The sequence below is a fragment of the Vicugna pacos genome, unplaced genomic scaffold (assembly GCF_048564905.1).
Source record: "Vicugna pacos unplaced genomic scaffold, VicPac4 scaffold_65, whole genome shotgun sequence".
Classification (NCBI taxonomy): Eukaryota; Metazoa; Chordata; class Mammalia; order Artiodactyla; family Camelidae; genus Vicugna; species Vicugna pacos.
The window spans coordinates 763450-788042 of record NW_027328746.1 but is presented as its reverse complement, the minus strand read 5'-3'; the positions used below and the strand labels follow the sequence as shown (position 1 = coordinate 788042).

Below are 24593 nucleotides of genomic sequence, written 5' to 3'. Positions count from 1 at the left end.
AAAACATTTCAGCAGGTGGACGGATTGGCCACAGGTGTGATGGAAGGGCAGGAAGAGGTCAAAGATGACGGCCAGCTTTCTGGCTTTGGCAGTGTCCTAAATTATAGTGCCATCCCCTGAAATAAGAAGGGCAGGAAGAGGAGCAAGTCGTGAGAGGAGACAACTGATTCAGTTCTGGCTGGGTGTCTGTAGGCTCCAGGAGAGATGTCCAGTAGCAAATAAAAGTCTAGAAATCAGGAGAAAGTTCTACGCTGAGACAAGTACTTTTCCTGTTTCAAGAGGCTAATGGGTGTGAGTTGACAAGCTCACGAGAAGAGGTGTAGAGGGGTAGCTTTCACCCTCCTGCACATGGGAAGCATCTGGGAGCCTTTAAAACATAGTGCGCCCCAGCCTGGAGTGGGGCCTTTGTACTGTTTATTGTTTTTTAAATACTTCTTTCCTTTTTTGGGGGGGTAGTTAGCTTTATTTATTTTAATGGAGATACTGGGAATTGAACCCAGGACCTCTTGCATGCTAAGAACATGCTCTACCACTGAGCCGTACCCTCCCAACCTTTTTTTTGTTTTTAGACATTAGCTCTACTGAGCAGTCAGGTTTGAGTATCAACCTCTAGAGAGCAGAGAGCCTTGGGGTAGAGATCAAGGAGAAGCTGCCCAGAGCCCTGCAGACCCCACTAGGGGCAGTCGGAGACGTAGGGAGCCTCAGACGGGCTGTGAGGAACGTGAACTCAGCACTGCCCAATGACAAACATGTTTCAAGCACCCACTTCCCAGCAGTGTTTGTTCTGAGTTTACTTGTTTTCCAGTAATACTGGGTGAGAATAGAAATAATCTGGACACAGGGATCAAATTCAAATGCTGATTATGACCATTCTTAGCTGCGTGATTACTGATTAAAAGGTTACCCGTCTGCCACGTGTAAACTGGGGGACCTAGAACCGTGCTCGTGGGCTGCTGTGAGCGTAATGAAACGACATCTATAAAGTCCCTCCTGAGTCTCAGAGGTAATTGCTCCCATTGTCCCCAATTGGGACACCAAGAAACAGAGGCACAGAAGGCTTCAAACATTTGCCCAAGGTGAGGGTTGGGGTCAGGAATCAAGCCAACGTCTTCGTGGATCCAGAGCCCAGGATCTTCTTACGAACAACACGGCACTGCCCAGGCTCCCTGCTCAAAAACCCGCCTCCCTTTGGCTCAGTTCCATGGCGCCTGTGCTGCACAGATGTCGTCACTACCTGCCTGCCCGCCCGGTGTCTGATCCCGGCACTACTCCCTCCGTCCCACACACCGCTTCCTTGGGCACAGTAACCCTCACGAGGCCATTGCTGTGGCTGCTCGGATGTTTACACGGAAATGCAGGTGGCAGCCCAGCTTTTTCCTATAGATGCTGCTGTGAATGGAGGCAAAGAGCTCACAGTTGGCGGGGGAGGTCAAGTCTGATCTCCTCCTTGGCTGGAGAGCTGGATGGAATCCAGTTTCCCTCTGCAGCTTAGACATCCAGCATGAGAGTTATGTAAGGCCATCTGGCCTCTCAACATAGATATGATGCCCTCGCAGTCATACTTAACACCGTAATCTCCTGGCTCCACCAGAGAGCAGAGGCCCTGGCCTGTTGTCCACCAAGTTTTGTTTCCTTGCATGACAGCTACAATGGGGTGAGTTAACACCGGACCAGAAAATATACAAAGCCCTCGTGTACTATTTCCTGACACTTGCAGGTCACCGAAATACCCCAGATACTCCAAGTAAACAACTAGTAAGAGGAACTGAGCTGGCTCGTCCATCAGACCCCTGATGGCAGGACTGATTTGGCCTCTGCTGCTCTCGGGATGATCCGTTCTCCTTCTGTGTGCCCTTTCCCAAGTGAAAGAGACTGTTCTTTGTTTATGGGCTAGGGAGTATTTGTGGCTGTCTGACCAGAACCTTCAAAAGTAGAGCTCTTGGTGAGAATGGAAGCATGGCACCCACATCTCATGAGCTACCCAACAGCCTGATCTAGCCAAGACTGTGGCCAACACCAGGGGTCCATGCTCTTGAGTGTTGGGTCTGGAGAGCAATGCCTCCACCACTGAGAAGCTGCCCTACCACTTGTGCCCTTATCCCCATCCAGGGGGAGGTGACGCATCCATGGGATGAAAGCCTTGAGGGCACTAGGTGACTGTGGACCAAGCTTTGACTGGCCGGTCCTGCCCCCCATGTGACCCATGTTAGCCTCACATGCAGAAAATCCCCAAAGAGACCCCTGCTTGAATGAATGGGTCACCTATAAGCCAACTGTCCTCGGGCCGCCTAAGAAGCAACACAGTATACACAGTGAGCCACCCACTCACTGAAGTACCCAAGGCTCACAGTTCCCTAATGTGACACCAGGTACCCCCGGCAAACAGAAAACCCTTACTTTGTAATTGACTTGAGAATTCTTCTGCCAACACTGCCTTCCACCATCCACTTATGAAGTTCTTTCCACTCTGTCCCCTGCTCTGCAACTGTGCAATCAGTCCAGAGCTCCTTCATGAGACAGGAGGGAAGGTGGCCGGGCACAGCCATTAAAACAATGGCACAGCCATTAGCAACAAGACGGTGGGAAAGTCAACTCCCAGTAGATCTTGAGCTTCAATACACACTCACCGAAATACAGCAGGATGCTTAATGGCACTCCCACAGGTGCCAGGACAGGTTCAAGGCTGACCATAAAAGGTCAAAGGGTGAGTGGTGGCCCAATTTCTGGGAATCCCAACACCTTCCCCAAAGCGGTTGGAATATTCCTCCCACTTATTAGCATATGAAGATACTGAGCGCATAAAAACTAACAACCGCACAACTCGTGGCTGCTCTCTCTGCTGAGGGAGACAGCCCACACTCTGTCTGTGGAGTGTGTATCTACTTTTACTTTAAACTGGAGCACCCAACCCCCACGCCTCATGGCCTTTCTCTTGCCTTCTGAAACAGCCCACTCTGTCTACGGAGTATATATCTTTCCGAATAAATCTACATTTACTGAAATGTGGCTCTCTCTTGAATTTGTTCCTGTGCAAACCAAGGACCCACACTTCACGAGGTGCATCCCAGGGACCCAAATAAGACCTGGGCTACGGCCATCCTCTCCCCCACATTTTCCTGTATCATACATTCCTTCCCAAAGGATCTCACCTTGTGCACTTCAAAGTAGACAGCACTCATGTGTCCTGACCTGGGTCTGCTTCTGCGTGTATCATTTCTCATGTCCACTAGAACGTCACCTTCATGAGGACAGGGATTTGGTTCTGTTCACAACGGAAGCACCAGCACATCACAGGTGCTGGAGAACTATTAGCTGAATGAATGAGCTGTGGGAAGTCCTGGGAATTCCACCTGCAACTCCTAGCCACTTGGGTCCCAGCTGACTCCAGTTGCTCCCTGCTATTCATGGCTGACCTCTGGCCACCACTATCTGCTCTGCCATCACCTGAGCCGGGATGAGCTGAGATGAGCAAACACCTCGGAGAGCATGGCGGCTGGTTCATGCCGTTGCAAAACACACGCCCTTTGACTGCCAGGGGTTACTTAGAATGGACAAACTGAAGGCAGCACCATGGGCACCGCCCTATGCCACAACTCACTTGAAGCACCAGGACTGCACACAGGGGAAACGCTGGCCCTTTCCAACCTAAGGAGAGGGACTATGGGTGAGGAGAGGGTCTCTGTCAAATAACAGTCTCTTTACATGCCCAGGCTTAGAAAAGCTCTTTAAAGACACTTCTGGTATCTTCCTTGTGTTTCTGTAATCCCTCTAAATTTTGTCATTTTAATCTACGCATGAGAAATACAGATGCTCTTGAAATCTCTCTTGATTTTCAATGAAGAAAATCCTCAATTTCCTTCTCTGCTAAGAAAACTGCTGCACTTTATATTAAAAATCATCTTCCTTTCATGAGTTTCTATCTTCAAACACCTAATTTCACAAGAATCAATGAAGCAGGACATGAAAATCATGCTGTGCTTTATCACCTACAGGTGGGCAGGAATGAAATGAATGAGTACTGATCTCATGAGACGGGAAGGCTGGGGCTGTCTTATTCCTGCTACAGATGGAAGGGTCCATATCTGTGAGGGTGAGGAAGGACCAAGGATGAGAAGCCAACATTTTCTAACCCATTTCTCTTTTTCAGAGTCCCAGACAAAACAATGTGATTGTATCAACAAAAACAAGAACATCTGCACCCTTCTAAAAGCACGCTACAACTTTACTACTACACACGGCACTCTGTCACTGACCTAAAGGCTAATGACAGCCAAGAAATTTGCAGAGATCTTATTCTGTGCTCATCCCTTTTTGTCTTTGGAACCTGAGGAAATTTGCCTCCTCTCCCTGAGTGGCATTTTCCTCATCGATCAAATGGGAGTGTAACAGTCATTCATTTGCTCAGTGTCTATTCGACAACAGGAGATGGCTTATGAAAACAACAACAAGAAAAAGCAGAACAGCAATTCTGATCTGTGCTGTCTTCCTCCCCCTTCCTGAACATGAACTTACAGGGTAAAATGGCACCTTTCACTAAATCCTGAACTTAAGGAGTAGTTCTGATAAGGGAGTCACAGGACTGCCGTGTAACCGAGAAATGACCTGGTGAAAGAGAATGAGTTGCCAGTAAATCCTCAAAACCCATAAGGGTACAAACCCTGGGAGCTACAGGCATGGGTAGGAGTTCCTTAGTTCCCCATTTCACAAAGCCGAGAACTTTGCAGGGTCCATGAAAGACACAGATATCCCAGTACAACCAAACCATGTTTTGGAGTACACCGGGGCCACATCGCTGCTGACCTGGACTTCTTTGTGTCCCAGAGCAAGAGCCCTGGGCGGGGGTGACTGTGCTTGAGGCTGGACAAGAACTTCCTGTTCTGTCTCTTTTGCTCTCTCTCTTCCTGCAATAAAACAACTGGTAGGACTCTGGTGGGGAGCACTGCACCCACATTCTCTGGCAAACCACACACTAGGCAGCTCTAGCTGATCTGAGAGAGGACTCTTCAATGAACACATATACACCAAAGTCAGGCAGAAGGCTGCCTGTGACCTTGGGAATCCAAACCAGCTTGTCTTGTTAATCAGGATATTACACATCTAAAGAAAGTGTGCACCAGATGAAGACGATGCCTTAGACAGCATTGGTGGTTATGTCCAGCAGTGTCTAAGGACAAGTCATGCTCTTGTAGATGGGAGCACTTTGGTTGCTTTCAGAGTTTGCTACTGAAGGGCTGGGACATTTCATTGGGCCTTGAAACTCCAGACCTCTTTACTCACAAAGGCAGACAAGTTAGGTGAGCCAGCTCAGCCTTTATTCCAACTTTCTAACCAAAAGGCTATGAGGTTGAAAATATATTCCTCAGACTCTTCTGCAGCAAGGGTTCCAGATGTGGCTTTAAAAATGCCCATCAGAGATTGAGATTTGCAAATATAAACTACTATATACAAAAATAGCTAAAAAAACTAAATTTCTTCTGTATAGCACAGGGAACTATATTTAATATCTTGTAATAACCTTTAATGAAAAAGAATACGAAAAGGAATTCATACATATATATGTGTATATGAATGACTGGAACATTGTACTGTACATTAGAAATTGACACATTGTAACTGACTATACTTCAATTAAAAAAAAATATATATATATATATAATGACCATCAGCAGCATCTGAGTGTCACTGAAAGCAGAAACCCAGATGAATGGAGGCAGAGGTAGTTGGAGGAGCTACGTTATTTTGCTGGGGTGGATGCAGCCGGCATGTCAGAGATCTAGAAGGAATGCTCACAACAGCCACTCACTGATCTGCAAGTGAGTTAGGGTAACAGCTTCCTGAAATCCTTCCCACCCCTCCTGATGAGCCAGGTGTCTGGTGTTTCTCTGGAAATCACTAGGCGCAGCCTGGAACCCAAAGGTAAAAATTAAAAACTGCAGTCAGGAAGCGAAGAGCCTGGCAGGACGTGTTGGACAAAAGTAGGTCAGAATCAACAAGGAATGGAGAGGGGATAGGACGTGTGCTGAGAACCCTGACTTCAGTGGTGGATTGTCTCTGTTGAGGACTCTGAGTCAGTGTGAGTAGATGGATTGGTGTGGACTATAATGGTGGCCATTGTTCAGATAAGTGTGTGATTTGGAATATATTTATTAGAGGAGGGTTTTTTTCTTCCCCTTCAACATTGATCATTTCTTGGGAGCAGAAAAATACTCTGCCACAGAACATCTAAGTGCAAAAGAGATGCTACGGGATGATGGTGGTATAAAAAATTTCAGTTCTGCAGTTCCAAGGTTTCCTTAATGAGGTTCACAGCATTTGGAACTTAAAATAAAATAAGGTACTTATAATAAAGACATCATCATATGTATATATCCTTAAAGATACACATATGGTGCTATAAGTGGGCCTGAAATGTGTTCTGCATTCTAAAATCCGATGAAATAAAATCAGTAGCTCAATATGCCTGTCGGCTCTATAAACATGATGTAGCTAATGATCACAGAAAGCAAGATCAGCTAGGAAATTTGAGATTTGTCTTTTCCAGTGTCAAAGCTATTATTTTTTGCTTTACTTAAAAAGCATATTTTTAATTAGGGCTGTCAGCATCCATTGGTATATGGGGTTCAGTAGATGTGTTCAGATGCTCTAGACAGTGAATCAGAGCAAAGACTGAGGTTTAGACAGTAGTTAAATGCCTCAACCATGTGATCAGCATCCACATATTGCTGTACTGAAAATCCTTAAAAGTGAGAACTTCATTAAAGCAAAGAAAAGAGAGGGAAAAAAATAGCCACAGTCTAGTGGAAGTTTTGTTACGTGTAAAAATGACAAAGGGCTATTCATGAGCATATTTTTAAAAACCCCTGCATTTTAATAAGAAAAACAACAAACTGACAACAGGTTGCACACTGCTTCCTGTAGGAGAAGCCATGCAGATGGACTCTTATGTGAATGGGGCTGGAGCTGTAGAATTAGTTAGTCTTACAAGTAACTCAGTTAAAAACAAATGCAAATGGGATACACTTCTAGAGTATCTGAGTAAAAATCATGGAAAACTTAGGGCTCTATGAAGCAATGACAATGGCAAAATTTGTCAAAATTAACCTCTGCAGTCTCTGGAAATTAAACCAAGGCTTCCAGCAATCCGGGGGGTGTTTATTTGAGAAAAAAAACAGCTAAATTTCCATAATGATAGTGAATTTTGTGGCATTGTATCTTGATCTACCCCCATCCCCGTATCCTCACCTATATGGTGGCCTTTAAAAGCAACAGTTTCACAATCAAGGTAGGGGCAGAAGTGATTTGAAGTTACCCAAAAAATCCGCCCCCAGAGAGCTGTCACAATTTGACCTATCTCAAACTCATGCTGTGCAAACAGCCAGTCCCCAGAGTGTGTGTGGGAAACAATCAGCAGTGAGTATTTAACATTACAACTGCCTGAGGCAGTGGGGCCAGCAGAGGCTAACTAAATGCTGACAAGGAAACTTAGAAGGCAAAATTGAGACTTCCGGGCAAGATGGCGGAGTAGAAGGACGCTTGTAAGTCACCCTCTCCCACAATACACCAAGACCCACATGTACAGACCCACTCAGCCAACCAGAGCACCTGCGGAACTCCAAATGATCATCGCGCTCTTCAAAAGATAAAGACGCCAAAAATCTGGTAGGAGAAAAGGAAAAAAGAAAGAACAAAAGGCAAAGCAGCACGGGACGGGTCCCGTGGGGAGGGAGCGGCAAAGGAGGCCTGGCGCTTGCTCGCTGGGTCTCCCCTCTCCAACTGAGAGGCCAGCGGGACGGAGGGGGAGCCTCCAAGGCTCGGATCTGTACAGAGCAGCCCTTGTCTGACAGAACTAAGTTAAACGGGCACAGAGCGTCCCCCCGACACCCAGCCTGAGACACGGGCCAGCAGCGGCGGGCAGGGCCAGGCTGCATAATCTGGGCGGAGGACGGGGGCGGCTGCACGGAGGAAACTCCGGGGGACTGCAAGGGGCTGGGCGCCGGGGCTGTGGGTGTACAGGACAGAACAACCTGGGCCCTCCATAAAACAGCAAGGTTGATGTGCTCTCGGGGGAAGGGTGCATACCCCCATCTCTGAAAACCCGCAGAAATTTTCAGGGGAAGAGGGGCGGGGCCCGGCAGAGCCGCCATATTCTCCAGCGCTGAGCACCCAGGCGGGGGCAGAGGCGAAACCTGTGTCCACACCAAAGGGCTTAGCAGCCTCAAGGGCCAGACTGAGACGGGCCTACAGCCCGGGGCAGATAGGATCCTTCCATTCTGGTCCCCCAGAGAACTTGCTCCACAAAGACAAACAAGCAGCTGTGTCTTGGCTCGGCGCAGGGACGAGGCTGCCCCTCGGTCTTCCCCGAGCCCACCCGCGGAGCGCGACCAGGGCGGAGCGCCGGCGCAGAGGGCGCAGCCGCACAGAGCAGCGGAGCTACCGGCGACGCAGGCAGGGGGAGAGCGGCCCCCCGCCTGTCGGGCAGGAACACAACCCCGACCAAGGTGCTGGGAAGGGGCGCGACCCGCCCTCCTGCCTGGCCAGTCTGCAACATCTGACTGCGGCATCCGGAGGGGCAGTGACCCGCCCGCCCGCAGCAGAGGAGAGCTGCATCTGACCCCGTGTTAGGAGGAGGCGCGATCTGCTTGCCGACAGGTGCTGGGAGCAGCACAGAAGAGGGCGCCAACGGAGGGCCTATGAAAACAAGCTGAGCTTCCAAAACAGGACAAGACAGAAGGACATCACATTAAAAGCACACACAATCCAGGAGAACACCGACAACCCCCTATTTTTGTTTTGTTTTGTTTTGTTTTTTTGTTTTGTTTTGTTTTTTTGTTTTTTTGTTTTTGTTTTTGTTTTTTTTAATCTGTTTTTACCTCTTCTATTTTCAATTACTCTCTTAATTTTTACTTCTTAATTCATTTCTATTTCTCTTGGGTTTTGATGTCCTGTTATTGATTAGACACAGGCTTCAAACACATATATTCATCTCCCCACCCCCTTTTTTTTTAAAGGTTTTAAAAGGACGTCTCCACATGATTAATACTCTGCTTCAACTCGCTCTTCTATTATTCATTATACATTGTTTTCAAACCCTCTTTCTCCCTTCTTTTAAAACTCTTTTTCTCTCTCTCTTATTTTTTTCTCTTTTTTTGTTTTTTCTTTTTTCTTTTTTTTTCCTAAGTTCTATTCCTAAATACGCATTAGATAGATAAAATCCTTAAGATCCAAAATAGACAACTGATACTCCATAAACCACAGTGCCAGAGAGGTATGAGCAAGACGAAGAAGCAGAGAAACCTTTCCCAATTAAAAGAACAAGAGGAATCCCCTGAAAGAAAGCTCAATGAAATAGACATCGATAGCCTACTAGATCAAGATTTCAAAAAAAGAGTGATCAAATTGCTGAAGGAATTAAAAGAGATAATGCTTAGAGAAATAAAATATGTCAAAAATGAAATTGAAGCTATAAAGAAGAGCCAAGCAAAATGGGAAAACTCATTGACAGAGATGAGGAATGATCTAACAGCTGTGCAAAGCCAACTAGTTAATGCAGAGGAACGAATTAGTGATCTAGAAGAAAGGGCAACAGAAAGCACCCATTCACAAGAACTACAAGATAAGCAAATAAAAAATAATGATAATAGCATAAGGGACCTATGGGATAATATAAAGCATCCCAATCTTCACATAATAGGGGTCCCAGAAGGGGAAGAAGGATCAAAGGGAATTGAAAAGGTTTTTGAAGAAATCATGACTGAAAACTTCCCAAACTTAAAGAAGGAATCAGATATACAAGTACAGGAAGCTCAGAGGGTCCCAAACAGGCAGAACTCAAATAGACCCACAGCAAGACATATAATCAAGATGGCCAACGCCAAGGATAAAGAAATGATTCTAAAGGCAGCAAGAGAAAAGCAAAGAGTGAACTACAAGGGAACCCCCATAAGGCTCTCAGCTGATTTCTCTACACAAACACTACAGGCCAGAAGGGAGTGGCAAGATATATACAAAGCCCTGAATGAAAAAAAGATGCAGCCTAGGATACTTTATCCAGTAAGGCTATCCTTTAGGATAGAAGGAGAAATAAAGAGTTTCACAGACAAAAAAAAGCTGCAGGAGTTTAGCAACACTAAACCCAGGCTAAAAGAAATATTGAAAGGGCTATTCCAAATAGAAAAGCAGCAGGATGCTACAGAAATGAGAAACGTACAACTGGAAAGGTGATAACTCATGAATTACAAATAAAGAAAACACGAAATTATAAAAGAAGACATACAAATCACTGAGAGTGGGAGAGGGAGGCAGGGAAATATAGAATTTTTTTTCTATCTTTTTTAAATTTTCTTAACAGTAGGATGGGTTTGAGATCATGTTATTATCAGTTTATTAAAAATGGGTATAGGTTAATAGATTTAGAAAAAAGGGTAACCACAAGTCAAAAATTTACAAGGGAGTCACAAAAATTAAATAAAATCCATGATAATACAAAGGAAAATTACCAAACCACAAAAGGAAGAAGAAAGGAACAAAGAGGATATACCAATTCAACTGCAAAGATAAGTTCAAAATAGCAATAAACACACATCTATCATTAAGTACTGTAAATGTTAATGGACTAAATGCTCCAGTCAAAAGACATAGAGTGGCAGAGTGGATAATAAAGCAACAACCTTCAATATGATGCATACAAGAGACCCACTTTAGGGAGAAGGACACATATAGATTGAGAGTGAAAGGATGGAAAAGGATATTCCATGCAAATGGAAAAGCCAAAAAAGCAGGTGTTGCAGTACTGATTTCAGACAAAATAGACTTTAAAACAAAGGCCATAAAGAAAGATAAAGAAGGACATTTTATAATGATTAAAGGAGTGATACAAGATGAAGATATTACACTCGTTAATATATATGCACCCAATATAGGAGCACCTAAGTACATACAAGAATTACTAACAGAGATAAAGGGGGATATTGATGGGAATACAATCATAGTTGGAGATTTTAACACTGCATTAACATCACTACACAGATCTTCCAGACAGAAAATAAACAAGGCAACAGAGAAATTAAATACTACAATAGAAAAACTAGATTTGGTGGATATTTTCAGAGCTTTACACCCCCCAAAAATAGAATATACATTCTTTTCAAGTGCACATGGAACATTTTCCAGGATCGATCATGTACTTGGACACAAAAGAAACCTCAACAAATTTAAGAAGATAGAAATTATCTCAAGCATCTTTACTGACCACAATGCCATGAAACTGGAAATCAACAACAGAGAAACAAAGGACAAAAAAAGAAAAGCATGGAGATTAAACAATATGTTATTGAAAAAACAATGGATCAATGAGGAAATCAAAGCTGAAATTAAAAAATACCTTGAGACAAATGATAATGAAAGCACAACCACTCAAAACCTATGGGACACAGCAAAGGCAGTGCTAAGAGGGAAGTTTATAGCGATACAGGCCTTAATTAAAAAAGAAGAAAAATCTCAAATAAATAAGATAACCCACCACCAGAATCAATTAGAAAAAGAAGAACAAAAAGCCCCAAAAAGCAGCAGAAGGAAGGAAATTATAAAGATCAGAGAGGAATTAAATACAATAGAGATTAACAAGACCATAGAAAAAATCAACCAAACCAAAAGCTGGTTTTTTGAAAAAGTAAATAAAATCGACACAGCTCTGGCCAAACTCACAAAGAAGAAAAAAGAGAGAGCACAAATTAGCAAAATAAGAAAGGAAAATGGAGAAATTACAACAAACAAAATAGAAATACAGAATATCATATGAGAATATTATGAAAAACTATATGGAAACAAACTGGATAACCTAGAGGAGATGAACAAGTTTCTGGAAACATACTGTCCACCAAAACTGAATCAAGAAGAAACTGAACACTTGAACAATCCGATCACAAGAAAGGAAATAGAAATAGCCATTAAAAACTTCCCTAAAAATAAAAGTCCAGGACCGGATGGTTTCACCGGGGAATTCTACCAAACATACAAAGAAGAACTCATACCAGTCCTTCTCAAACTCTTCCAGACGATTGAAAAGGAGGGAATACTCCCAAACTCATTCTATGAAGCCACCAACACCCTGATACCAAAACCAGGCAAAGACACTACAAAAAAAGAGAATTATAGGCCCATATCACTGATGAACATAGACGCCAAAATCCTCACCAAAATTTTAGCAAATAGAATCCAAAAACACATAAAAAAGATTATACATCATGACCAAGTGGGGTTCATCCCAGGGACACAAGGCTGTTTCAACATATGCAAATCAATCAATGTAATACATCACATCAACAAGAGAAAGGACAAAAACCACATGATCATCTCGATCGATGCAGAAAAAGCATTTGATAAAATTCAACACCCATTTATGATAAAAACTCTCGCCAAAGTGGGTATAGAGGAAACATATCTCAACATAATAAAAGCTAAATATGACAAACCTATAGCTGGCATAGTTCTCAATGGTGAAAAACTCAAAAGTTTTCCACTAAAATCTGGGACAAGACAAGGATGACCACTATCACCACTCCTATTCAATATAGTCCTGGAAGTCCTAGCCACAGCAATCAGGCAAGAGAAAGAAATAAAAGGGATCCAAATTGGAAAAAAAAGAGGTAAAATGTCATTATATGCTGATGACATGTTACTATATATAGAAAACCCTTAAAGGTCCACTCCAAAGCTACTAGAGCTGATTGAATAATTCAGCAAAGTAGCAGGTTACAAAATTAACGTTCAAAAATCAGTTGCCTTTATTTACACTACCGATAAATCAACAGAAAAAGAAAGTAAAGAAACAATCCTCTTTAAAATAGCACCCAAAGTAATAAAATATCTGGGAATCAATCTAACCAAGTAGGTGAAAGAATTATACACAGAAATCTATAAACCATTGATCAAGGAAATTAAAGAAGACTTTAAAAAATGGAAAGATATTCCATGCTACTGGATTGGAAGAATCACTATTGTTAAAATGATCACACTGCCCAAGGCAATCTACAGATTTAATGCAATTCCTATCCAATTACCCAGGACATATTTCACAGAACTAGAACAAATCATAATAAAATTTATATGGAACCATCAAAGACCTAGAATTGCCAAAGCATTACTGAAGACAAAGAAAGAGGCTGGAGGAAAAACTCTCCAAGGCTTCAGACAATACTATAGAGCTACAGTCATCAAGACAGCATGGTGTTGGTAGCAAAACCGACATATAGACCAATGGAACAGAATAGAGAGCCCAGAAATGAACCCACAAACTTTTGGTCAACACATCTTCGACAAAGGAGGCAAGAATATACAATGGAATAAAGACAGTCTCTTCAGCAAATGGTGCTGTGAAAACTGGACAGAAGCATGTAAAACAATGAAGCTAGAACACTCCCTTACACCATATACAAAAATCAACTCAAAATGGATTGAAGACTTAAACAGAAGACAAGATACAATAAACCTCCTAGAGGAAAACATACGCAAAATTTTATCTGGCATACATTTCAAAAATTTTCTCCTAGAAGAAATAGAAGCAAGAATAAACAAATGGGACCTAATGAAACTTACAAGCTTCTGCACAGCAAAGGAAAACAGAAATAAAACAAGAAGAAAACCTAGGGAATGGTAGAAAATTTTTGCAAGTGAAACCGACAAAGGCTTGATTTCCAGAATATATAAGCAGCTCATATCACTCAATAAGAGAAAATAAACCACCCAATCCAAAAATGGGCAGAAGATCTAAACAAGCAATTCTCCAAGGAAGACATACAAATGATCAAAAAGCACATGAAAAAATGCTCAATATCACTAATTATCAGAGAAATGCAAATGAAAACTTCAATGAGGTATCACCTCACACCAGTCAGAATGGCCGTCATTCAAAAATCCAAAAATGACAAATGCTGGAGAGGCTGTGGAGAAAGGGGAACCCTCCTACACTGCTGGTGGGGATGCAGTTTGGTGCAGCCACTGTGGAAAACAGTGTCGAGATTCCTCAGAAGGCTAGGAATAGACTTACCATATGACCCAGGAATCCCACACCTGGGCTTGTACCCAGAAGGAAATCTACTTCAGGATGACACCTGCACCCCAATGTTCATAGCAGCACTATTTACAATAGCCAAAACATGGAAACAGCCTAAATGTCCATCGAGAGGTGACTGGATAAAGAAGATGTGGTATATTTGTACAATGGAATACAACTCAGCCATAGAAACCGACAACATAATGCCATTTGCAGCAACATGGATGCTCCTAGAGGATGTCATTCTAAGTGAGTAAGCCAAAAAGGGAAAGAAAAATACCATATTAGATCGCTCATATTTGGAATCTAAAAACAAAAACACAAACATTCAAACAAACAAAAACAAAGCATAAATGCAGGACAGAAATAGACTCATGGACAGAGAATACAGACTTGTGATTACCAGGGGGGTAGAGGGTGGGAAGGGATAGACTGGGATTTCAAAATTGTAGAATAGGTAAACAAGGTTACACTGTATAGCACAGGGAAATATACACAAAATGTTATGATAAATCACAGAGAAAAAAATGTGACAATGTGTATATGTCCATGAATGATTGAAAAATTGTGCTGAACACTGGAATTTGACACAATATTGTAAAATGATTATAAATCAATAAAAAATGTTAAAAAAAGTTGAAATTAAGGAATACCTTGAGACAAATGAAAATGAAAACACAACCACACAAAACTTATGGGACACAGCAAAAGCTGTACGAAGAGGAAAGTTTAGGGCGATACAGGCCTTCCTGAAAAAAGAAGAATAATATGAAATAAACAATGTAACCCACCAGTAAAAAGAACTAGAAACAGAAGAGCAAAAACACCCAAAAGTCAGCAGAATGTAGGAAATAATACAGATCAGGGAGGAAATAAATAAAATAGAGATTTTAAAAAAATAGAGAAAATAATCAATCAAACCAAAAGCAATTTTTTTGAAAGAGTAAATAAAATTGACAAACCTCTGGCCAAACTCACAAAGAAGAAAAAAGAGAGAGCACAAATTTGCAAAATAAGATAGGAAAATGAAGAAATTACAACAAATAAGATAGAAATACAGAATAACATATGAGAATATCATGAAAAACTACATGGAAAAAAAATGGATAACCTAGAGGAGATGGACAAGTTTCTGGAAACATACAGTCCACTAAGACTGAATCAAGAAAAAACTGACCACTTGAACAAACCGATCACTAGGAATGAAATCGAATTATCAATAAAAAAACCTCCCTAAAAATTAAAGTCCATGACTAGACAGCTTCACCAGGGAATTCTACCACACATACAAATAAGAAATCATACCAGTACTTCTCAAACTCTTCCAGAAGATTGAAAAGAAGAAATATTCCCAAACTCATTGTATGAAGCCACCATCACCCTGATACCAAAACCAGGCAAAGACACCACCAAAAAAGAGAATTACAGACCAATATCACTAATGAACACAGATGCAAAAGTCCTTACCAAAATACTAGCAAATAGAATCCTACAGCACATAAAAAATATTATAGATCATGCTCAAATGTGGTTTATCTCAGGGACACAAATGTGGTTCAACATATGCTAATCAATCAATGTAATACTTCACATCAACAAGAGAAAGGACAAAAACCACATCATCATCTCAATAGATGCATAAAACTTTTGATAAAATTCAACACCCATTTATGGTAAAAATTCTCACGAAGTGGGTATTGAGGAAACATATCTCAACATCATAAAAGTTATATATGACAGACCTACAGCCAGTATAGCACTCAACGGTGAAAACCTCAAAAGCTTCCCACTAAAATCTGGGACAAGACAAGGATGCCCACTATCACCACTCCTATTCAACATAGACTTGGTAGCCCTGGCCACAGCAATCAGGCAAGTAAGAGAAGTAAAAGGGGTCTAAACTGGAATAGATGAGGTAAAAGTGTCACTATACGCAGATGATAAGACACTATATATAGAAAACCCTAAAAGGTCCACACAAAAACTACTAGAGCTGATCAAAGAATTTAGCAATGTAGCAGGTTACAAGATTAATGTTCAAAAATCAGTTGCATTTCTTTACACTAATGATGAATCAACAGAAAAAGAAAATAAAGAAACAATCCCTTTTAAAATAGCACCCGAAGTAAAAAAATATCTAGGAATAAATCTAACCACAGAGGTGAGAAAATTATACACAGAAAACTATTAACCATTGGTGAAGGAAATTAAAGAAGACTTTAAAAAATGGAAAGGTATCCCATGCTCTTGGATTGGAAGAACCAATATTGTTAAAATGATCACACTGCCCAAGGCAATCTACAGATTTGATGCAATCCCTATCAAATTACCTTAGACATATTTCATAGAACTAGAACAAATCACAATAAAATTTATATGGAACCATTAAAGACATAAAATTTCCAGGGCATTACTGAAGAAAAAAAGAAAGAGCCTGGAGGACTAACTCTCCCAGACTTCAGACAATACTATAGAGTTACAGTCATCAAGACAGCATGGTATTGGTACAAAAACAGACATATAGACCAATGGAACAGAATAAAGAGCCCAGAAATGAACCCACAAACTTTTGGTCAACTAATCTTTGACAAAGGAGGCAAGAATATACAATGGAATAAAGACAGTCTCTTCAGCAAGATAAACATAAGACAAGATACAATTAACTTCCTAAAAGAAAATACAGGCAAAATATCTGACATACATCTCAGAAATGTTCCCCTAGAGCAGTCTACCAAGCAATAGAAATGAAAGCAAGAATAAACAAATGGGACCTAATGAAACTTACAAGCTTCTGCACAGCAAAGGACACCATAAGTAAAACAAAAAGACAACCTACAGAATGGGAGAACATTTTTGCAAATGAAACTGACAAAGGCTTGATCTCCAGAATATATAAGCAGCTCATATGACTTAATAAGAAACAACGAAATAACCCAATCCAAAAATGGGCAGAAGACCTAAACAAGCAATTCTCCAAGGAAGACATACAAATGATCAATGGGCACATAAAAAAATGCTCAGTATCACTAATTATCAGAGAAATGCAAATCAAAACTACAATGAGGTATCACCTCAAACCATTCAGAATGGCCATCATTCAAAAATCCACAAATGACAAATGCTAGAGTGGCTGTGGAGAAAGGGGAAACTCCCACACTTCTGGTGGGAATGCAGTTTGGTGCAGCCACTGTGGAAAACAATATTGAGTCTCCTCAAAAGACTAGGAATACACTTGCCATATGACCCAGGAATCCTGCTCCTGGGCATATATCCTGAAGGAATCCTACTTCAGAATGACACCTGCACCCCAATGTTCATAGCAGCACTATTTACAATAGCCAAGATATGGAGACAGCCTAAATGTCCATCAATGGATGACTGGCTGAAGAAGTGATATATTTATACAATGGAATACTACTCGGCCATAAAAACTAACAACATGGGGCCATTTGCAGCAACATGGATGCTCCTGGAGAATGTCATTCTAAGTTAAGTAAGCACGGTAACAAGGAATAAAAAGAAGTTATCTCCAGGTACAGTTATTTTGATTAAAATTTCCATACAGAAAGCAAGTCACCCTCAAGAATGCTGCCAGGAGGAGCATCTGAGTGTAATAGCCCAGCCAAGCAAATTTGATTCTGACCTTCTCTCCGTAGAATTTCCTGCAGAAAGACAGAAGGTAGTTTCAGAAGACACACATAATCACTCTGTAGCTTCATCCTCATGTTAATTTCTTTTTTATTTTTTGGGGGGGACATAATTATGTTTATTTATTTCTTTTTTAAATGGAGGCTTTGGGGATTGAACACAGGACCTCATGCATGCTAGACATGCACTCTACCACTGAGCTATTCCCTCCCTCCATCATATTAATTTCTGATTCTAAATCAAGGGGGCTTTAAGTTTATACCCCTGGCTCAATTCACACTTAAAACATGCGTTTCCATAGCAGTCCCCAAATTCTACCGTGAAATAAGAAGTATTTTACATATCATAGAAGTACAGATCACTGGTTCACCTGCTGAAGAGAGATAAATGAGAACAGAGCAAAAGAGGGGACGAGGCCAACTCCGGAACAGTTACAAGGGATCATCACCACTCACTGGACAGTCTGGCACATTCAACAAATCCCGCCATAGATCATTCTTAACAGGCTTGACACAAGTGGACATCAACAACTGGCTCAGTCATCTGCTCCTGCCTTATCTCGGGAACGTCCCGGGAGCAAATGCATGGTAAACCACAGATAATAAGGAAATGGCTGATAATGATAACAACTGGGAGTGCAATGTCTCTCTGACAAAATATTTATAAAACTCATTGTGGGAATGGGAGAGGGCAGGATGGATGTGACTGAGGAAGGTACTGCCCTGTATTTTTTGTATTTAGCACGTCTGTTTCTCCTAGGTTTTAAAAGCTCCTCAACGTTTCTCAGTTAATCTGGAGTAGATGGAACAGGCCAGGGAGGCAAAATTAGAAGAAAGGAGGCAGGGCATGAAGTGGTACCAGGCTGATCCTGAAAGGGAGACAGACACAGACAGGCAGACACAGAGGGTTTAGGGATGAGGCGGAACAATGAGACGGCTGCTCAGGTGTGTCTTGCTGTTGCTGATACTTCCCTCAACTGGCTCACTGCTGACTCGGCAGTGCTGGGTAAAACCTGTGGATTTCCTCAGCTCTGAGTTCTCTCTGAGGCTTCTGGCTCAGGCTGGAGCTGAGATGAGCTCCGTGGGCTTAGCCTAGGGGGGACTCAGCTCTGAGAACAGCCTGGAGTCCTGGGAAACTTCACGCAGGAACCCCCTTGGGCTGGACCAGCACTCACAGGGCTGCTGTGAGGCCAGCTCCATCGTCAGAGACCTGGGTGTGGACCATTCCATGGGGAAAAGGGCTGAGCCCGATGCCAAATCAGATAGGAGGGACAAAGTGTGTTCATTCTCATGTGACTGGGCTTTGTGGCCTGGCTCACGGATGGCAGGCTCAGGATGGTGTCTGGCAGAGAAAACCCTGGCAATGGGTTTGAGATGTCTTGGACTCTTTCTTGTTAAGCTTTTTGTAATACATTCTTATCAACTATCCGTCCTGAAAATGCCAAATTCAAAACTGAAAGAATTTTAGAAGTTGCCTGCTCCAACTGGCCAATGGTAAACACACCCTGCTACAGTTAGAGAGCTGGTCAGGCAGCCACTGCCTGGATATTTACAGTGATGGGGATTTCATTACTTCCCAAGGTTACATGTCGGCAAGAAGGTCAGAAAGACTTTTTGAACCTTAAACAGATGTCTGCCTCCTAGTCCTTGCTGAAAGGCTAGAAATAATGAGGATCCCTTCAAATGTAGTTTTGTCTGATTGTTATCTCTCTCTGTCAAAAACACCCCAATTATTAACATCAATTTTTCAAAATTCAGCTTTGATTTCTTTTTATCAAAGTTATACCATACATTCAATAAAGAGTCAAACAGTTCTCGAATACCAATTGTAAAAAGGAGCAGTTCCCAACAACCGCCCCATTTCCTGGCCAGAAGCAACCATGTTCAGCTCCTACTGCTGACTCTTGGGATAATTACTCCCTTTCTCTGACTAATATCCTTGTAACACAGCCTACTGATTTTTTCAGCTTTATGTATCACCTATTTAAACTTCTATTTTGGAAAATGAGGATTAAGCTGTCTTTCAAACCCCATCTCATCTACACACCCAAACCTTCATTCTTCCAACCTTTTGATACAATTACATTATAATTTTCATCAGCTCAGTATCCTTGCTTTACATTTTTAGGACTCTGTACAGACTGTTCACAGCTGTAGCAAGTTGTCTGCTAGACTTACATTTTCTTCCCTACTTTGTTTTTCCTGGAGTTAATAATTGTCTTGGTCGTTCATGGTGCACTTAGATTTCTGTGCACTTAACACTTCAACCCCAGACCTTCTCTTAACGAATAACTTTCTCAATACTTTCCAATACATTGTCTACGAATTTCATCTCCTTGAATAAATCTCTTCAGATCTCCTTCAACCTGCATTAACGACATGCTAGTCTTGTCACAGAGCTCAAGGGGCCACCAGTGGGAAGCAACAAGGGAATACATGGACCAGGAGCAGGGAAAAGATCAACATAATTTCCTTAGCAAACATACTTAAAATAGTGGGAAAATTGTTTGCTTTACAAACACAAACACACACACAAACCCCAAAAGCCCATAAAGAATGATTAAAGAGCCATCAAACCCATTGCCCTGCCTTCAAATTCTGCATAACATAAAACAAAAATAACAGAAGGAAAATATCATATAAATATGAATCTCAAGGGGGATGGGGTACACTCAGTGGCAGAGTGTGTGCTCAGCATGCATAAGGTCCTAGATTCAATCTTCAGTACCTCCATTAGAAAAAAAAAAATTAAAAAGAAAAGAAAAATGTATCAACTTTAAATATTTACATATTTACAAGTGTCCTCTTTTAAAACTGTGTTCTACAGGATAACCCGGGTTAATGAGAAAGTGCCTCTTCATGACTGTGATCCTGCTGATAATTGAGGGAGGAAATTAGAGTATGACCACATGAAATAAAATCCCTTATGAAATAATGATCCCGGGTGACAATCATTATTGGCTGCTGTCATCACAAAAAAGAAAGTCAACTGGACATTATGTACCTTATTACAGGAGTACAAAACTTCACATAACAAGTATTCTTGCACAAAGTTGAACCACAATCAGATCAAGCTTTTAGGGGAGGATCAAATCACTTAGCTAAAGCCAATACATAGGATGGAGAAACAAGTCTAACACCACAGGGGAGAATGAAATTAGCCAAACAGGAAATAGAGAAACCCCTCAGCAATTTCAAGGAAAATGAGAAACAGGAAAATTATAGATTAGAACCCACTTGAGAGATATGCTAGTTGCAAGGTCTGAACCTAGCCTGGATCCTGATTTCAACCCCAAAACTACTTAAAACTGTATTTTTGTGACAATCAGGGAATTATTTTGTAACCCTAAAAAAGAAAGGAATATTCCAATTGTATTTGAAAGAGACCTTGTCATTTCTCTAATGAAAGGTTAAGCTATGTAGGATTGTCTTCAAAATGATCCCGTAGTGGGGGAGGGGAGGAGGTAGAGATGAAAGATGCAACAACAGTGACTCTGAGTTTATAATTCTGGAGCTGGGTGACAGATACAGGCAGGCTGGCTGTGCTGTTCTCTCTACTTCTGTACATGTTTGAATCTTTCCGTAAAATGTGAAACAAACAAAAAGTCTTCAGTGTTTTAAAACCCTCACTTTGAAGGTTAAGAGGTTTGCCCAAGTAGGTGGGCACCTGCATGGGACACTGAGATTAGAAAGAAAAGGCACTTGGCTCCAGGCCTACCTGGGGCTACCTTGACCCTCCTCTTCTCCTCACCATCCACAGCCAGCCCATAACTGCATCGTGTCAGCTCCACTCCCCAAACGCATTCCTCCCTGGCTCCCACCATCTCTCATCTGGCCCACTCCAAGAGCCTCCTACCCGGCCTCCCTGCTTCCTGGGTCCCTGCAATTCATTCTCCACATTATCTTTGCAAAATGTGAGTGAGAGAAAATTACTTTAGTGCTTAAACTATCATGACTGCATCTCACTGCACTTAGAGTCTACACTCCTTTCCGTGCTCCTGATGCCCTTCTAAACCTCGTGTCTCATCACTCTCACCAGCGCTGGCTCCAGTATCTCCTCAAACCTGCTGAGCACATTTGTGCCTCGGGGCCAATGGACAAGCTGCCTCTATTCCTGGGGTGGCTTTTCCCAGATCCTCAAAGTCCAACCTCCTTATCACCATCTCAGCTCACATGTAACCTACTCAAAGATAGCTTTCTTGACTCACTTCCCCCCAAGTCTCCCATCTCAACACTGTCTTATTTCCTTCATTTCAATCTGACATTGTTTCCTTATTCGCCCGATTATTTTTGTTTGCTCGGTTGTCCTTGGCCTCCCTCCCCCCAGCAGCCTTGCCCAAACAGCGTAAGCTCCCGGGGAGCAGCCGGCACTGGTGCTCTGAGAAGACACATGCTGAGCGCGACATTACAGTCACGTGGTGTAGTGAAACGGTGTCGAACAGCAGATACAGCAAAGCAGTGAGAATTTCTCTTATTTTATAATTTAAGTGAAATCTAACATTTACTCCTGTTTAATGAAGAATTTGGTAGGTCTTTGCTCCCAGTTCCTGGACGGCAACTACTAAAGCCTTGAAATTTCCCAAGATAGGAGTGTCTTTGCTATTCATGGTGGAACCTTGGATGGCTTGTGTTCATGAGATGACTCAGGATGGGGACTGGCCAGCCAGAGACACCAACCATGTTATTAGAGGAGTGGGGCTTTGAGATTTGTGACAAGTGAGTGACCACCAGGAGAGGAAGGGGCTCAATGGTTTGGGCTAGGGAAAGGTTTGACTTACAGTTAGGGTTTGGGTTAGCCATGTCGGTAGTGACCCAATAAATCATGGCTTTGTAATAAAGCCTGCAGTAAAAACTTGGGGCAACAAAGCTCAGAGCTCCTGTGAGCTTCCTGGTTGGTAACACTCTTGGAGGACTGTCACACATAGATGCCATGAGGACAACCCTGAGCCCTTCCCACTGGAGTGCTCTCCACAACAGCTCACCTGATGAGATCTAAGGGCTGCTTCTTGTCTATGCTTCGAGGAGGAGCCCATTCCCTGTACAGAAGGCCCTGTTCGCTGGGGCAGCTGAGGTCCTCTGACGGAGGCTGAAGTTGCACTGGGAAGCAGAAGCAAACAGGTGGACGTCACTGTCACAGCCTGTTCACATGTTCTGTTGATAAAATGTGGTGCTAACACTCCGTGGTCATTTGTAAATAACGGGCCCTCACTTGCCAGGAGGGATGGAGGTACCATATAATTTTTCATAATTCTCACCCAGGGTTAATTTTAACCCCTTGAGGGTCATTTGCAAACGTGGGTGGAAAGGAACGCTTGGGTGTTACAGTCCTGGGACCACCATGGGTACCTGGTGAGAGCCTTGCAGATGCTTAATGTCCTACAACCGGGACAGTCTTCCACAGCAAAAATCCTAGGCCACCCAAGTGCCCAAACTGCTGCAGTGGAGGGACACCTGATGGTCCAGCCTCCTCCTTGGACACCCAGACGAACCTGGACTCTGGCTGATTAGGGGCAGGGTCAATTCTAAAACCCAGGCTTTTTTGTCCCCACAATTCAGTAGATTTTCGGTGACAGCACATGGAATATAAACAACAAAGAAACTTGACATGATGTTATATATTTAGCTTACTCAAGAAACAAAATTTAAATCCAGTCATTCTCCTTCCCACCTGACCTACTTTCCTTTCTCCTGTACTAGAACCAGATTATTACCCACCCAGCCTTAACATGGGTCCTGACTCCACTTACCTCCCTCCCAAACACCACATGAGATGATTCCTCAGCCTAGATGTGGGACCAGCAATTACAAGAGGCTTTAGTGGAAAAGAACTGGTTGTGCACAGATGCCAACTAAACACTGTAGAATCCTGGTGTCCCACATTAGTAATCATGACAGCTGTTTGCAAGTGTCCCCAAAGTTCATTTAAGACTCTCACTGCTAATTTTGCTGGGACATAAATATGAAATATGTGGACTGCTTGGCTGGACTGCTATGCTGTGTCTCTGATCCAGGAAGCTCAGTGACTGCTCCCTGCCCCTAGCTCCCTGTTCTGTTCATGCATGTGCATCAAGCAGCTGTTTAGTGTCCATTTTAATATGTTAAACAGTGCATTTCACTATTGTCTTCATCCACAAATACGTGTACCACACAGTAGTAATGATCAATCTCAGTCTTTGCTTTCTTTGGTCTTAGAGAGTCAGATAAGTGGATAGCAAAGATAACAAAGTCATAGAGCGCTATAATATAGTATTTCCTTTATTTCAATGACAGGATTTACTTAAAGAGCTTAGATATAACATCCTTGCATTTATGGCATCATTAAGCGTCTGAAGCTGTTACATTTTAAAAACTTCATTTCATGCGAGATGTTATCAGTTAGAGAAGCGCTCCTGAATTTGAGGGGTTGCTGTCATCTCAGACGGAGTCCCTAAGAAATGTCAACACTCTGCAGTATTGCCATCATGACAAGAACCCAGACAGATGAAATTTGCAAAGCCCTGTGGTTTTCTAGTGCACAGACAGAAAATGGAATTTCAGAGGGAAAAAGCCTGAATTACAGAAAATGATAAATGAAATGGTCTAACATGCATTTCCCTTAGAAAGAACTAATTCTTCTTTGGTTGATAATAACATCTATCAGTAATTATGAAAAGAGCTGACAGATGCAAAGTACTTAGTATTGGCCAGGGCTGTTCTAACATTGACACAGATTCATTAACCCCCATAGCAACTCTACGAGGTGGGTACTATTATTATTCACATTTTATTGATGAGGAACTTGACAAACACAGAGGCTAAATGACTTTGACAAGGTCGACAGCAAGAAACCAGCACATGTGTTCCAGCAGGATTCTACACTCTTGGCCACTTTTCTTTTTGTTTTTTGGTGGCGGGGA

At 42.2% G+C, this 24593-nt stretch overlaps 1 long non-coding RNA gene across 1 annotated transcript in view; it reads right to left on the bottom strand.

The window, feature by feature from the left end:
• Positions 1-24593, bottom strand: part of LOC140694596 (uncharacterized) — a 490643-nt gene that overhangs the window by 24702 nt on the left and 441348 nt on the right. The window lies entirely within an intron of this gene.